Below are 14,076 nucleotides of genomic sequence, written 5' to 3' on the forward strand. Positions count from 1 at the left end.
AAGGAATTGTTAGTTCGCCTCACCTTCCCGAAGCGTGGGTTTGTTTGCTTTACAAATTTGGTTCTCTCTATGCCAACCCCCTCTCTTTTTCGTAAGACTGAGGTATAGGTAGGGCTAAAAAAAAAGCAAAAAAAAAGAGTCAAATCGCACCATCTCTATAATAAGTAAATGCCTTTTTTTCTCCTGAGGTTGTCGGAATTATTCGCAATAAAATATTGGCTACAATTGAGGAGGTCTTATCAATGAAATTTCCATTTACACGGGATCTAGGCATAATTCCCAACCCATTCTATATAGAATTGTTTTCATTCCTTCACAAAATAACATAAAAACAAACACATTCGATTCTTATAATTATAAATAGATTGATCCATATGCTCTACTCTAAATCCATATGCTTTAAATGGATAAGAGAGATAGAGATATGGATTTTCCGCTCAGCTCAAATTGTATCCTTTTCCTTCTGCTTGGACACGAAGAGATATGAAATATTTGACTAAGACTGGATTTCATTCCACTTTGCTATTTCTGAACAACAACTTATGTTATCAACTATTTCGTGTTTTCAAAGTTATTAATTGTCTCATACCCTATTTTTGATTTCGATAGTATGGTGTAGCGTATCTTATGCAAACGGAATTCTAAGGTTTCTTTATTTTATTATGCAATAAGAAGAATTCTTCCATTTTCTTTTTCTTTAGTTGCGGGAAAACCCAAATTAAAACTTTTTTTTTATAGCGAGCGCAATTTCTAGTAAAAAATCCTGTATCCTTCCACTTAGATCAAAAGGAATTTTTCCAATAGAACTATGGAACCCCCGAGTGGTTGCGGTTGTACCTGTACTGCAGGAATAAGAAAACTCGCTATTCACTCAGTTTATTTTCCATAATAAGTTATGTAGGAGAGATGGCCGAGCGGTTCAAGGCGTAGCATTGGAACTGCTATGTAGACTTTTGTTTACCGAGGGTTCGAATCCCTCTCTTTCCGTTTTTCTTAATTCATCAACGTTAAGGATCACAATGTATCAAATCAAATAACAATTTTTTCCAGCAATAATATCTTATATTATCTTATTTTGATTTAATAGAAATTAGAAATTCTCTATAGCAAATTACTGTGGTATGTAAAATACACATAGAGGAAAAAAGAAAAAAGGATCCTAATCCTAGGGTTAATCAATTTTAGCTAGTTGATGGGAAAATACAAATTAATGGTAATGGTCTTAGGGCGATTTAGTTCGGGGAAAGGGGAAGGGGAAGAAAATTCTATGAACCTTTCCTTTTTTCGTTAAGTTCAAGTCTGACGAGAGTAATATTCTACAACTAACAACTCATTTATTTTGAGACCGACCCACTTCCTATCTAGGATTTTATTTACTAGTCCTTTATATTCCAACGTGTCAATCGCCAAATGCTTTGGCAATTTCCCCGGGTCCGATGAAGCAATATAATTTTGAACCAGACCTTTTGATCTTTGGTTATCTTTCGTAGTAATAATATCTCGGGGTTTGCAACGAAAACTTGGTATATTGACTATACGACCATTAACTAAAATATGTCTATGGTTGACTAATTGGCGGGCCCCAGGAATGGTTGAAGCCATACCCAATCGAAAAAGGATATTATCCAAACGCATTTCAAGTAATTGTAGTAAAACCTGGCCTGTTGACCTTTTTGCTTTTCCAGCGATATGTACATATCTAAGTAATTGTCGTTCTGTCAGACCATAATGAAAACGCAATTTCTGTTTTTCTTGAAGACGAATACGATATTGCTCCTTTTTCCCAGAATTGAATTTTTTTTTAAGATTACTTCCGGATTTAGGTGTTTTTCTAGTGAGTCCTGGTAAAGCTCCCAGACGGCGTATTTTTTTTAAACGAGGTCCTCGATAACGGGACATGAAGACTCCTTTTTTTATTTTATTGAAATTTCATTTTACACAATTAATTTCATTGTATTTACATTACAGAATACATCGAAATTAAAACTGAATTAAACTACAGGATAAACAGAGTAAAATCAACTAAAGTACCCAAAAAAATGGAATTTCATCAAAATCTTTATTTTTTGTATATATATTATTTATTTTATTGTTTTGTATCTAGCAAAATTGTAAGGTAAAAAACATAAAAGATCCTGGATTCTCCATTTAATTCGGAAAAAAAGAGATTCTTGTTCGTAGAACATCGATAGAGAAAAAAAAAAGCCGACTATCGGATTTGAACCGATGACCCTCGCATTACAAATGCGATGCTCTAACCTCTGAGCTAAGTGGGCTTACATAACGGAAATAGTGTAACAAATAGAAATAGGTATAGTATAGGAAATCCGTAAAATCTCAGATATTAGTTATTAATCTTAGCTATTAACTAGTTCTAAATTTGAAGTTATACTTATAAAAATAAAAAAATACTAAAACTTCTTAAAGATAAAGTTAGCTTGATATGCTTAACTATAGGATATTAAAAAATAAAATTATAGAATTTATTGGTATTTTCATTTGATCATTATAGACTTTATTATTTGTTAATAATTTGAGGATTAATATTTCACTAAGGGGAACATAGAGTCAGAGTAAATAAAATTGCTAATTCTGATTAGAAAAAAAGAATAAATATCAAGCGTTATAGTATAATTTTGAATACTATAAAAAAGTAAGACGGGAGGTGGGGGAGATAAAAACTTTTGGATATATTGATTCGGATTGAATTGCAAATACATCAAGGATAGAATCAATTCAATTCTGAATTGCAATAAGCAAGCGAGGTCTCTCAAATAGAGTCGAACTGAACTGCTAGACTACGTTGAGTGATGAACTCAATGATTCAAAAAAAAAACTAAGAGATGGATGAAATTACACAAGGAATCCTGGTCTCAAAGAAGAGGGAAATGGGGATATGGCGAAATCGGTAGACGCTACGGACTTGATTGTATTGAGCCTTGGTATGGAAACCTGCTAAGTGGTAACTTCCAAATTCAGAGAAACCCTGGAATTAAAAAAGGGCAATCCTGAGCCAAATCCGTGTTTTGAGAAAACAAGGGGTTCTCGAACTAGAATACAAAGGAAAAGGATAGGTGCAGAGACTCAATGGAAGCTGTTCTAACGAATCGAGTTAATTACGTTGTGTTGTTAGTGGAATTCCTTCTAATTCTAAATTAGAGAAAGAGGGGTTTTATACCTTATACATTTAATAAACACGTATAGATACTGACATAGCAAACGATTAATCACAGAACTCATATTATATTATAATTATAATATAGGTTCTTTATCTTTTTTAAAAATGAAATTAGAAATGATAATGATTATGAAATAAAAAACTCATATCATAATTTTTTTTTTTCATTATTGTGAATCCACTCCAATCGAATATTGAATAATCAAATTCTTCAATTCAAATTCAAAGTTTTCGAGATCTTTAAAAAAGTGGATTAATCGGACGAGGACAAAGAGAGAGTCCCATTCTACATGTCAATACTGACAACAATGAAATTTCTAGTAAAAGGAAAATCCGTCGACTTTATAAGTTGTGAGGGTTCAAGTCCCTCTATCCCCAAATCCTCTTTTATTCCCTAACTATACTATATTATTATTATTTATCCTCTTTTTTTTCTTTTTATCAATGCAATGGGTTTAAGATTCATTAGCTTTCTCATTCTACTCTTTCACAAAGGAATGCGAAGAGAACTCAATGGATCTTATCCTATTCATTGAATAGATTTCTTTTTTATTAGAGTATCGGCAAGAAATCTTGGTTATTCACTCTATTTTTAAGTTTTATTTAAGTAAACCATGCACAATGCATAGGACTACCCCCCCATTTTCAAATTTTAAATTTGAAATACTTTAATTAATTTTTAGTCCTTTTAATTGACATAGATACAAATACTCTACTAGGATGATGCACAAGAAAAGGTCAGGATAGCTCAGTTGGTAGAGCAGAGGACTGAAAATCCTCGTGTCACCAGTTCAAATCTGGTTCCTGGCAGAGAAAAAAAAAAGATCCACCGAATAGGTATTGATCCAAATACCTCGAGATGGATTGTGATACATATTCATTAATAATATTTATTCATCTAAGTGGATAAATCTATAATATAAATATAGAGGCACTTCTTTTTAAAGAAGTTTTAAAATATATCTTTTCTTTATGATAAAGAAGGGGGTGAGATTCCCCTTTATTTTTTTGCGTTTCTTAATTTTGTATTCCGCTATTCCGACGAATATTTTTTTAGTCTTGCTTATCTTTATCTTATCTTATTTTCCTAGTTGTGCTAAGTAATGTGCGCGGTACAAAGTTCCTGGTAGAGAACTTCTTTGAGTCATCCTATTTTTCTGTTCATATGAAGGAAATTAATATGCGATTTTCAAAATAGGGGAATCCAAATGAAACCCTTTTTTTGCTCAGTCTATCTGGAATGCTTTTGTATAATTAGGAATTAATTATAAATAGGTATTCCGTTTCATCTAGGAAAAGAACCTAAAAATATTCCTTGACTTGAATAAAATCTGGAGTTGTGTTGTATAAGTGAGCATGAATTTCTTATCATTCAATGAGCATCTTGTATTTCATAAAAATTGGGGGTTATATAATCCTTACGTAAGGGCCAGCCTATCCAACTTTCAGGCATTAGGATACGTTTAAGGCGCGGATGATTATCATAAGAGATTCCCACCATATCATAAGATTCGCGTTCTTGAAAATCGGCACTTCTCCAAATCCAGAAGACAGACGGAATTCTAGGATTATCCTTTTGGGCAAAGACTTTTATGCAGACTTCTTCTGGATTATCTATACCATATTGTATTCTCGTAAGATGATACACGCTAGCTAAAGATCCACCGGGTGCTACATCATAAGCACATTGGGAGCGTAAATAATTGTAACCATATACATATAAAATGACAGCAATGGAATCCCAATCCCCTGCTTTTATTTGTAAAGTCTCTATTCCTCGGTGATCAAAGCCCAAAGATCTATGAACCACCTCATGTTTGACTAGCCAATTAGATAACCAACCCTGCTGCATTGTCTTCATCTCTCCCTCTTTGTATAAATATTTCACATTTCGGATGCAAGTTTGAAAGATTGCCCTGCTTTTTATTTTTCTACACAAAAGAGCCCCTCTCCTAATTCACTAATTTGTAGGAAGGTACTGAACTTTTGGATTTGAAAAAAGTTTCAGAAGATATATCTAATGTAGATGGTGATTGATAGAGCAATTCTTGCTCATAAGTTCCTGTATGAGTACTGCGCCTAACATAAAGCTTGTGACTGGTAGTAAAACATCTATTTTTATTTTGAGATAGAGTTCGATCCTCAACTATTTCTCGCGATATCTTCTTACGAAGTTTTGTTAGGGCATCTATAACTGCCTCCGGTTTAGGTGGGCAGCCCGGCAAGTAGACATCCACAGGAATTAACTTATCAACTCCCCGAACAGTACTATAGGAATCCGTACTGAACATTCCCCCTGTAATAGTACAGGCTCCCATAGCAATGACGTATTTTGGTTCAGGCATTTGCTCGTATAATCTCACTAAAGAGGGAGCCATTTTCATTGTTACCGTACCGGCTGTTAAAATTAGGTCTGCTTGCCTAGGACTTGATCTTGGTACCAATCCATAACGATCAAAGTCGAATCGTGAGCCTATTAATGAAGCAAATTCAATGAAACAACAACTGGTACCGTATAGAAGGGGCCATAAACTGGAGAGTCTTGACCAATTCGAAAGATCATTTGGTGTAGTTGAAATAACAGAATTGGAACTTGTTTGGTCAAGTAAGGGAAACTCAATCAAATTCATAACTGTCTCAATAGAATCTTTTCCTTCTTTTTTTTTGTCTAAATATTCAGTTAAGACCATTCCAAGGCTCCTTTTCGCCATGCATAAACTAAACCAACAACTAAGATAAGCACGAAAATCAAAGCTTCGATAAAAACGGATACACCCAATACGTCGAAACTCATTGCCCAAGGGTATAGAAAGACGGTTTCCACATCAAAAACAACAAAAACGAGCGCAAACATATAATAGCGTATTCGGAATTGTACCCAAGCCCCTCCCATGGGTTCTATACCCGATTCATAACTAGAAAGCTTCTCTGGTCCTTCACTAACCGGGGCTAAAAGTCCTGAAATCGAAAATGCCAAAATAGGAATAAGGCTTGCTATTATTAGAAATGTCCAAAAAATATCATATTCGTGAAGCAGAAACATAATGTACTCCCATTAATGTGGAATAGGCGGAACTTAAATTAGTCAATTCAATTCAGCATTGTCAATTTATCCAGAACTTCTCTCTTTTCCTCGGTGAAACAAGAATCTTTTTTGTTCAAACAAAAGCGCTTAGTTTAGCCTTTGTTTCCTCTGTGCTGCATCTTCTTTAAAGATTCATCCAATGGAATCCCAACTCCCTTTCTTTTGGATTTCCATTCTATTTAGATATGGTGTATGTAGATCTAATTCTTATATAAAGAAAACTTTCTCGTTTCACTTTGTCTCGCTTTCTCTAGAATCTCTAGAAAAAAGAATAGCTCTATCCTTTATTTAATATTTAATAATAAAATAATAAGAGACTATTAAATAAAAATGAGAATACTACTAAATTAGAACCTAATTAAGATAGTAGGACTAATCTATGCAGTATAATTAATGAGAAGTAATACTATAAAATAAAAATAAAGAACTCTATTTCAGAACTATGAGACAGAATATTCTGTTTTCTTATTTACTCTTTACTTTATTTTTTCTATTTAAAGTTGATCAATTTACATAATGTATCTATAAACAAAGTAATAAATATACTTAAAACAAAGTAGGAATTCGCAAAATGGATAAAATCATTGCAGTTATTATAGGGAAGTCTAGAGATATCCTATTTGAAGGAGGACGGGATTCAAATCAGGGAAAGGATCCTTTCTTCTATTGATTTGATAGAAATTCGTTTTTCTTTTCCTGTCTGTATGATTTTGATTTTCGATGAATGAGCCTTTGGTAATGCTTTTATCTCTATTCTATGTCGCAGGCGCCTATCCAGTCTATAAACAAATACTAATGAGAAAATGAAAACTATACTAAACTAAAGAAAACATAGGATAGAGATCCTAAAATCTAAAAAAGGGCATATTAGGGCTATACGGATTCGAACCGTAGACCTTCTCGGTAAAACAGATCAAACGGATTATTATCGAAATGATTTGAACTGTTTCAAAGACCCAACATGCATTTTTTTGCATTGGGCTCTTTCATAAACTGATTTAAAGATCAGTTAGTCCACCATAGTTTTTCTTTACGGAAAGATAATGAGATGGCTCCCTGTGCTCTGATTGATTTTTTGTATTATGATCTATCTAGGAGCAATACCAAAGTGTTTCAAAGGAGGATTACCTTGACTTAGGTCTGCCTCCGGTCTAAATTAAATCAACCTAAGTGAAATGGAGTCTCTATCGTTCCACTGCAAGAGTTAACTATGAGACTTCATACACCTTAAAGTTCATAGAACGAAAAGAAGTTTTTTGGAGGCCCTTATCCTCATTACGCCTAGCATTTAGTGGGCTGGATATTTACCTTATCAACTAGCAAATCCATAAGGGTTCTATTTGATTAGGCACCTGAATTGGCACCTGAATCGGACTGAACCGACTGTTTGTCAGGCTACTGTTCTCCTATTCTCTCGAATCTATGAAGTAAGACATTGATTTTGCAATAAGATCGATTATGTTCATTGCATAATAAGCTCCTTTGAAAAGCATTGGCGCACGTGTAAACGAGTTGCTCTACCGAACTGAGCTATAGCCCTTATCACAGATATCTTAACATATAGATAATTTCTTGTCAAGATGAATATTTTCTAATGCCAGAGGATACCCCTTTGATCTGTATCTGTTTAGTATTTAGTTTAGTATTTAGTATATAACAGACCAATAACAGAGCGGTATTGCTTAGAAAAGGGATTCAATATATAATCGATCGAAGTAATGGGTCTTCCTTTGTGGTGATAAATTGCCTACTTAACTCAGTGGTTAGAGTATTGCTTTCATACGGCGGGAGTCATTGGTTCAAATCCAATAGTAGGTAAGTAGGTAGAAAAATTACTAGATAGCATTGGACTTACTTCGCTTCACTATCTAATAACTTTTTCTACCCCTCTTCCCTTTTTCTTTGTATCAACTATAAACCACTGGATTGTCTTCAATTGGATGGGGGAATCCAATTGACAGCCTCGATTCGTATCCTAGCTCGTCTGAGAGCGAGCTTCGCTTCAACCAAATCTTTCGTACCCTCAGCTTTACTCAAGTTAGCTTCGGCTATTTCAAGTGCCTTTTGAGCTTCTTCCGGATCAATATCACTACCCAGTTCCGCATCATTTCCTAAAATGATGATCTCATTATTAACTATTCTCGCAAAACCGCTCCACAGAACCGCTGTTAACCATTGGTCGTTGAGGAGGCGTATTCTCAAAGGACCCATATCTACTGCTGTGTTAATGGGGGCGTGGTTTGGTAATACGCCAATTTGGCCACTATTAGTGGATAAAATGATTTCTTTCACTTCACAATCCCAAATAATTCGCTTAGGAGTCAGTACATAAAGATTTAATTTCATTTCTTCGATTTGTTCTCCTCTTCTAAGGTTATAGCTTTCGTGCTAGCTTCATCGATGTTACCCACCAAATAAAAAGCCTGTTCAGGTAGGCCGTCTAATTCTCCGGAAAGGATTAGTTGAAATCCCCTAATAGTTTCCGCAAGAGCAACATACTTTCCTGGAGAACCAGTAAAAACTTCTGCCACAAAGAACGGTTGTGATAAGAAACGCTCAATTTTTCTTGCTCTTGCTACAGTTAAACGATCCTCTTCCGATAATTCATCCAAGCCAAGAATTGCGATAATGTCCTGAAGTTCTTTGTAACGTTGTAAAGTTTCCTTAACTCTTTGCGCAGTTTCATAATGTTCGTTGCCAACGATCCGAGGCTGTAACATAGTCGAGGTTGAATCTAAAGGATCTACTGCTGGATAAATACCCTTGGAAGCTAATCCTCTGGAAAGTACGGTAGTAGCATCCAAATGTGCAAATGTTGTGGCAGGGGCAGGGTCGGTCAAATCGTCTGCAGGTACATAAACTGCTTGAATCGAAGTTATAGATCCCTTTTTAGTAGAAGCAATTCTTTCTTGCAAAGAACCCATTTCTGTACTAAGAGTAGGTTGATAACCCACTGCGGAGGGCATTCTCCCTAATAAAGCGGATACCTCTGATCCTGCTTGAACAAAACGAAAGATATTATCGATAAATAAAAGCACGTCTTGCTTATTAACATCTCGGAAATATTCCGCCATAGTTAGGGCAGTTAAACCAACTCTCATACGAGCTCCCGGTGGTTCATTCATTTGGCCATAGACTAGAGCTACCTTTGATTCCTCAATATTTTTTTCATTAATTACTCCGGATTCCTTCATTTCCATATAAAGATCATTTCCTTCACGAGTCCGTTCCCCTACTCCACCGAATACGGATACGCCCCCATGAGCTTTAGCAATGTTATTGATTAATTCCATGATCAGTACTGTTTTACCTACTCCAGCCCCCCCAAATAGTCCTATTTTTCCTCCACGTCGATAAGGAGCTAAAAGATCGACGACCTTAATACCTGTTTCAAAGATGGATAATTTCGTATCTAACTCGATAAAGGCAGGCGCAGATCTATGAATAGGGAACGTTGCACTACTATCTACAGGACCCAAATTGTCAACAGGCTCCCCAAGAACGTTGAAAATTCGTCCGAGAGTAGCTCCACCGACCGGAACACTGAGAGGAGCTCCCGTGTCAATCACTTCCATTCCTCTCATCAACCCGTCCGTAGCACTCATAGCTACAGCTCTAACTCGATTATTTCCTAATAATTGTTGTACCTCACAAGTCACATTAATTTGCTTATCGGCAGTGTCTCTACTCTGGACTACCAAAGCGTTATAAATATAAGGTAACTTGCCTGGGGGAAAAGTGACATCCAGCACGGGTCCAATAATTTGATCGATACGACCTGTACTTTTTTCTTCAATTGTGGAAACCCCGGGAGGAGAAGTAGTAGGATTGGTTCTCATAATTATCACATAATTAAAAAAAAGGAATTTGTCGAAATTTTTCTTTTTTTATTGTTGAATAATGCCAAATCAAATCAAAAAAAATCCAAAAGTAAAAAGGAAATGAATTAGTTAATTCAATAAGAGAGAAAAGGGGACCAGGACTTGATTTCGTTGCCCAAGCGAATCCCATTCAATCGTTTACTCATGGAATGAGTCCGTTGGAAAGTTCAATCAATCTTTTTTTCATATACATACATTTTGCCTTTTGTGGAGGATCTGTGCCTACTCTACTTTCCTATCTAGGACTTCGATATACAAAATATATACTACTGTGAAGCATAGATTGCTGTCAACAAAGAATTTTATTAGTATTTAGTTAGGTATTTGCATTCAAAATAAGAAAAGAGAACTATTAAGAACTTGTAAAATAAGGATTAGGAATTAATTTGGGTTGCGCTATATCTATCAAAGAGTATACAATAATTATGGATTTGGTAAATCAAATCCATGGTTTAATAACGAACCGTGTTAACTTACCATAACAACAACTCAATTCCTATCGAATTCCTATAGTGGAATTCCTATAGGATAGAACATACACAGGGTGTACGCATTATATATGAATGAAACATATTCATTAACCTAAGCATGCCCTCAATTTTCTTTAATGAGTTGATATTATATTAATTGAATATCCTTTTTTTTTGTTTTACGAGATTTTTTCTAAAGTTTCATTTACGCCTAATTAACATCGAGTAGACCCTGTTATTGTGAGAATTCTTAATTCAAGAGTTATAGGGAGGGACTTATGTCACCACAAACAGAAACTAAAGCAGGTGTTGGATTTCAAGCTGGTGTTAAAGATTATAAATTGACTTACTACACCCCAGAGTATGAAACTAAGGATACTGATATCTTGGCAGCATTCCGAGTAAGTCCTCAGCCTGGGGTTCCGCCCGAAGAAGCAGGGGCTGCAGTAGCTGCCGAATCTTCTACTGGTACATGGACAACTGTTTGGACTGATGGACTTACCAGTCTTGATCGTTACAAAGGACGATGCTATCACATCGAGCCTGTTGCTGGGGAAGACAACCAATGGATCTGTTATGTAGCTTATCCATTAGACCTATTTGAAGAGGGTTCCGTTACTAACATGTTTACTTCCATTGTAGGTAACGTATTTGGTTTCAAAGCCCTACGTGCTCTACGTTTGGAGGATCTACGAATTCCCCCTACTTATTCAAAAACTTTCCAAGGCCCGCCTCATGGTATCCAAGTTGAAAGAGATAAGTTGAACAAGTATGGTCGTCCTTTATTGGGATGTACTATTAAACCAAAATTGGGATTATCCGCAAAAAATTATGGTAGAGCGTGTTATGAGTGTCTACGTGGTGGACTTGATTTTACCAAAGATGATGAAAACGTAAACTCACAACCATTTATGCGCTGGAGAGACCGTTTTGTCTTTTGTGCCGAAGCTATTTATAAATCACAGGCCGAAACCGTGTGAAATCAAGGGGCATTACTTGAATGCGACTGCGGGTACATGTGAAGAAATGATTAAGAGAGCTGTATTTGCAAGAGAATTAGGGGTTCCTATTGTAATGCATGACTACTTAACTGGGGGATTCACCGCAAATACTACTTTGGCTCATTATTGCCGCGACAATGGCCTACTTCTTCACATTCACCGTGCAATGCATGCAGTTATTGATAGACAGAAAAATCATGGTATGCATTTCCGTGTATTAGCTAAAGCATTGCGTATGTCTGGGGGAGATCATATCCACTCCGGTACAGTAGTAGGTAAGTTAGAAGGGGAACGCGAAATGACTTTAGGTTTTGTTGATTTATTGCGCGATGATTTTATTGAAAAAGATCGTGCTCGCGGTATCTTTTTCACTCAGGACTGGGTATCCATGCCAGGTGTTATACCGGTAGCTTCAGGTGGTATTCATGTTTGGCATATGCCAGCTCTGACCGAAATCTTTGGGGACGATTCTGTATTACAATTTGGTGGAGGAACTTTAGGACATCCTTGGGGAAATGCACCTGGTGCAGCAGCTAATCGAGTGGCTTTAGAAGCCTGTGTACAAGCTCGTAACGAAGGGCGCGATCTTGCTCGCGAAGGTAATGAAATTATCCGAGCAGCTTGCAAATGGAGTCCTGAACTAGCCGCAGCTTGTGAAGTATGGAAGGCGATCAAATTCGAGTTCGAGCCGGTAGATACTATTGATTAACTAGATAAAACTAAAGATAAAGAAGGTATAAATAAAAAAGAAACGAAATAAAAAGAGAAAAAAATCAGTTATGAAATGCAGTAATTCTTCTTTATTCTTCTAATTGATTGCAATTAAACTCGGCTCAATCTTTTTTAGAAAAAAAAAAGATTGAGCCGAATAAAAATAGATCATGATATGATCATGAGACTTGACAAATCGAGATTCGTCTATTCTATATATCTAGAATATATATATTAAGGTATAATACAATAAAGAAATACAAATAAAATAATAAAATAATAAAATATAGTATTATCAATTGTATGCGCTTCTAGAGAAGTATGTATGCAGGAAGTAAATTCTAACCGCTTTCTTTTGAATCCAATTTCAAATTAGATTAGAAAGATAGAAAGGCCATGAGGATGGGAAAATCAAAATAAAATCTTTTTAATTAGTTCTCCTTTTTTGGAATTTTCTTATTATCCTTTCATTTTTTTTACAGAATATTTTTCAAACTAAAAATAAAAAATACAATACAATAGTCAATATTCCTTATAATAGATATACTTAATTATATCATAAGAATCTTAAGATATTTTTCGACTAGATAGAAATAGTAAATTTGAATTGAGACACCTATTCCATGACGGATTTAAACTTACCTTCTATTTTCGTGCCTTTAGTAGGCTTAGTATTTCCGGCAATTGCAATGACTTCTTTATTTCTTTATGTGCAAAAAAATAAGATTGTCTAGTATTTTTTAGTGTAAGTAATATAATATGGTAGGGTATGTGGCTTTTTCTACACACACTTTCTACACACAAATGAAAAACGGTTATGGATGCGGATATAGGCTACGAGCATAAATGCATGAATATGCAGAGCCAGGTATAGCGAGTTTTATTTTATTTATTTTAATTGAATCAACGAATATTTTTTGAATAGAAAGTCAATGTATCTAACCTATTATTTCACAGGAGTACTAGTTGCTGAAGGCGATTTCAGAATCAAAAAAAGTAAAGTCAAAATTATTTAGCTTATTCTCTCAATTTCAATCGACCGCTGCTGGATTTAGTATATCTAATATGAATTGGCGATCAGAACACATATGGGTAGAACTTCTAAAAGGTTCTCGAAAAAGGGGTAATTTTTTCTGGGCCTGTATTCTTTTTCTAGGTTCACTAGGATTCTTATCGGTTGGGATTTCCAGTTATCTTGGTAAGAATATTATATCTATACTTCCATCTCAAGAAATTCTTTTTTTTCCGCAGGGGGTCGTGATGTCTTTCTACGGAATCGCAGGCCTATTCATTAGCTCCTACTTGTGGTGTACTATTTTGTGGAATGTAGGTAGTGGTTATGACCGATTCGATAGAAAAGAGGGAATAGTGTGCATTTTTCGTTGGGGATTCCCTGGAATAAAACGTCGCGTCTTCCTTCGATTCCTTATGCGGGATATCCAATCAATTAGAATTCAGGTTAAAGAGGGTCTTTATCCTCGTCGTATTCTTTATATGGAAATCCGGGGCCAGGGGATCATTCCCTTGACTCGTACTGATGATCAATTTTTTACTCCACGAGAAATTGAACAAAAAGCTGCCGAATTGGCCTATTTCTTGCGCGTACCAATTGAAGTATTTTGAGGTATCTTTTTTGAACTGAGTTGAATGAAGAAAAGAAGAATTGGAAGAAGAAAAGTTTTCTCAACACGGGGAGGAAGTCCCTTCTAAATTGGATTTGTTATTGTAAGGGGATTTTTAAGTATTTATC

The 14,076-nt window shown here is 35.4% G+C and overlaps 3 non-coding genes across 3 annotated transcripts; 2 read left to right on the forward strand and 1 right to left on the reverse strand.

The window, feature by feature from the left end:
* The first annotated feature begins 900 nt into the window (after positions 1–900).
* On the forward strand, positions 901–987 carry TRNAS-GGA (transfer RNA serine (anticodon GGA)). Its single transcript has one exon. It is a non-coding gene; the product is annotated as a tRNA-Ser (tRNA).
* A 1,216-nt stretch (positions 988–2,203) lies between these two features.
* On the reverse strand, positions 2,204–2,276 carry TRNAT-UGU (transfer RNA threonine (anticodon UGU)). The gene has a single exon. It is a non-coding gene; the product is annotated as a tRNA-Thr (tRNA).
* A 1,639-nt stretch (positions 2,277–3,915) lies between these two features.
* TRNAF-GAA (transfer RNA phenylalanine (anticodon GAA)) lies at positions 3,916–3,988 on the forward strand. The gene has a single exon. It is a non-coding gene; the product is annotated as a tRNA-Phe (tRNA).
* Positions 3,989–14,076: the final 10,088 nt, after the last annotated feature.

This window comes from Aegilops tauschii, unplaced genomic scaffold, assembly GCF_002575655.3.
Source record: "Aegilops tauschii subsp. strangulata cultivar AL8/78 unplaced genomic scaffold, Aet v6.0 ptg000504l_obj, whole genome shotgun sequence".
Taxonomy (NCBI): Eukaryota; Viridiplantae; Streptophyta; class Magnoliopsida; order Poales; family Poaceae; genus Aegilops; species Aegilops tauschii.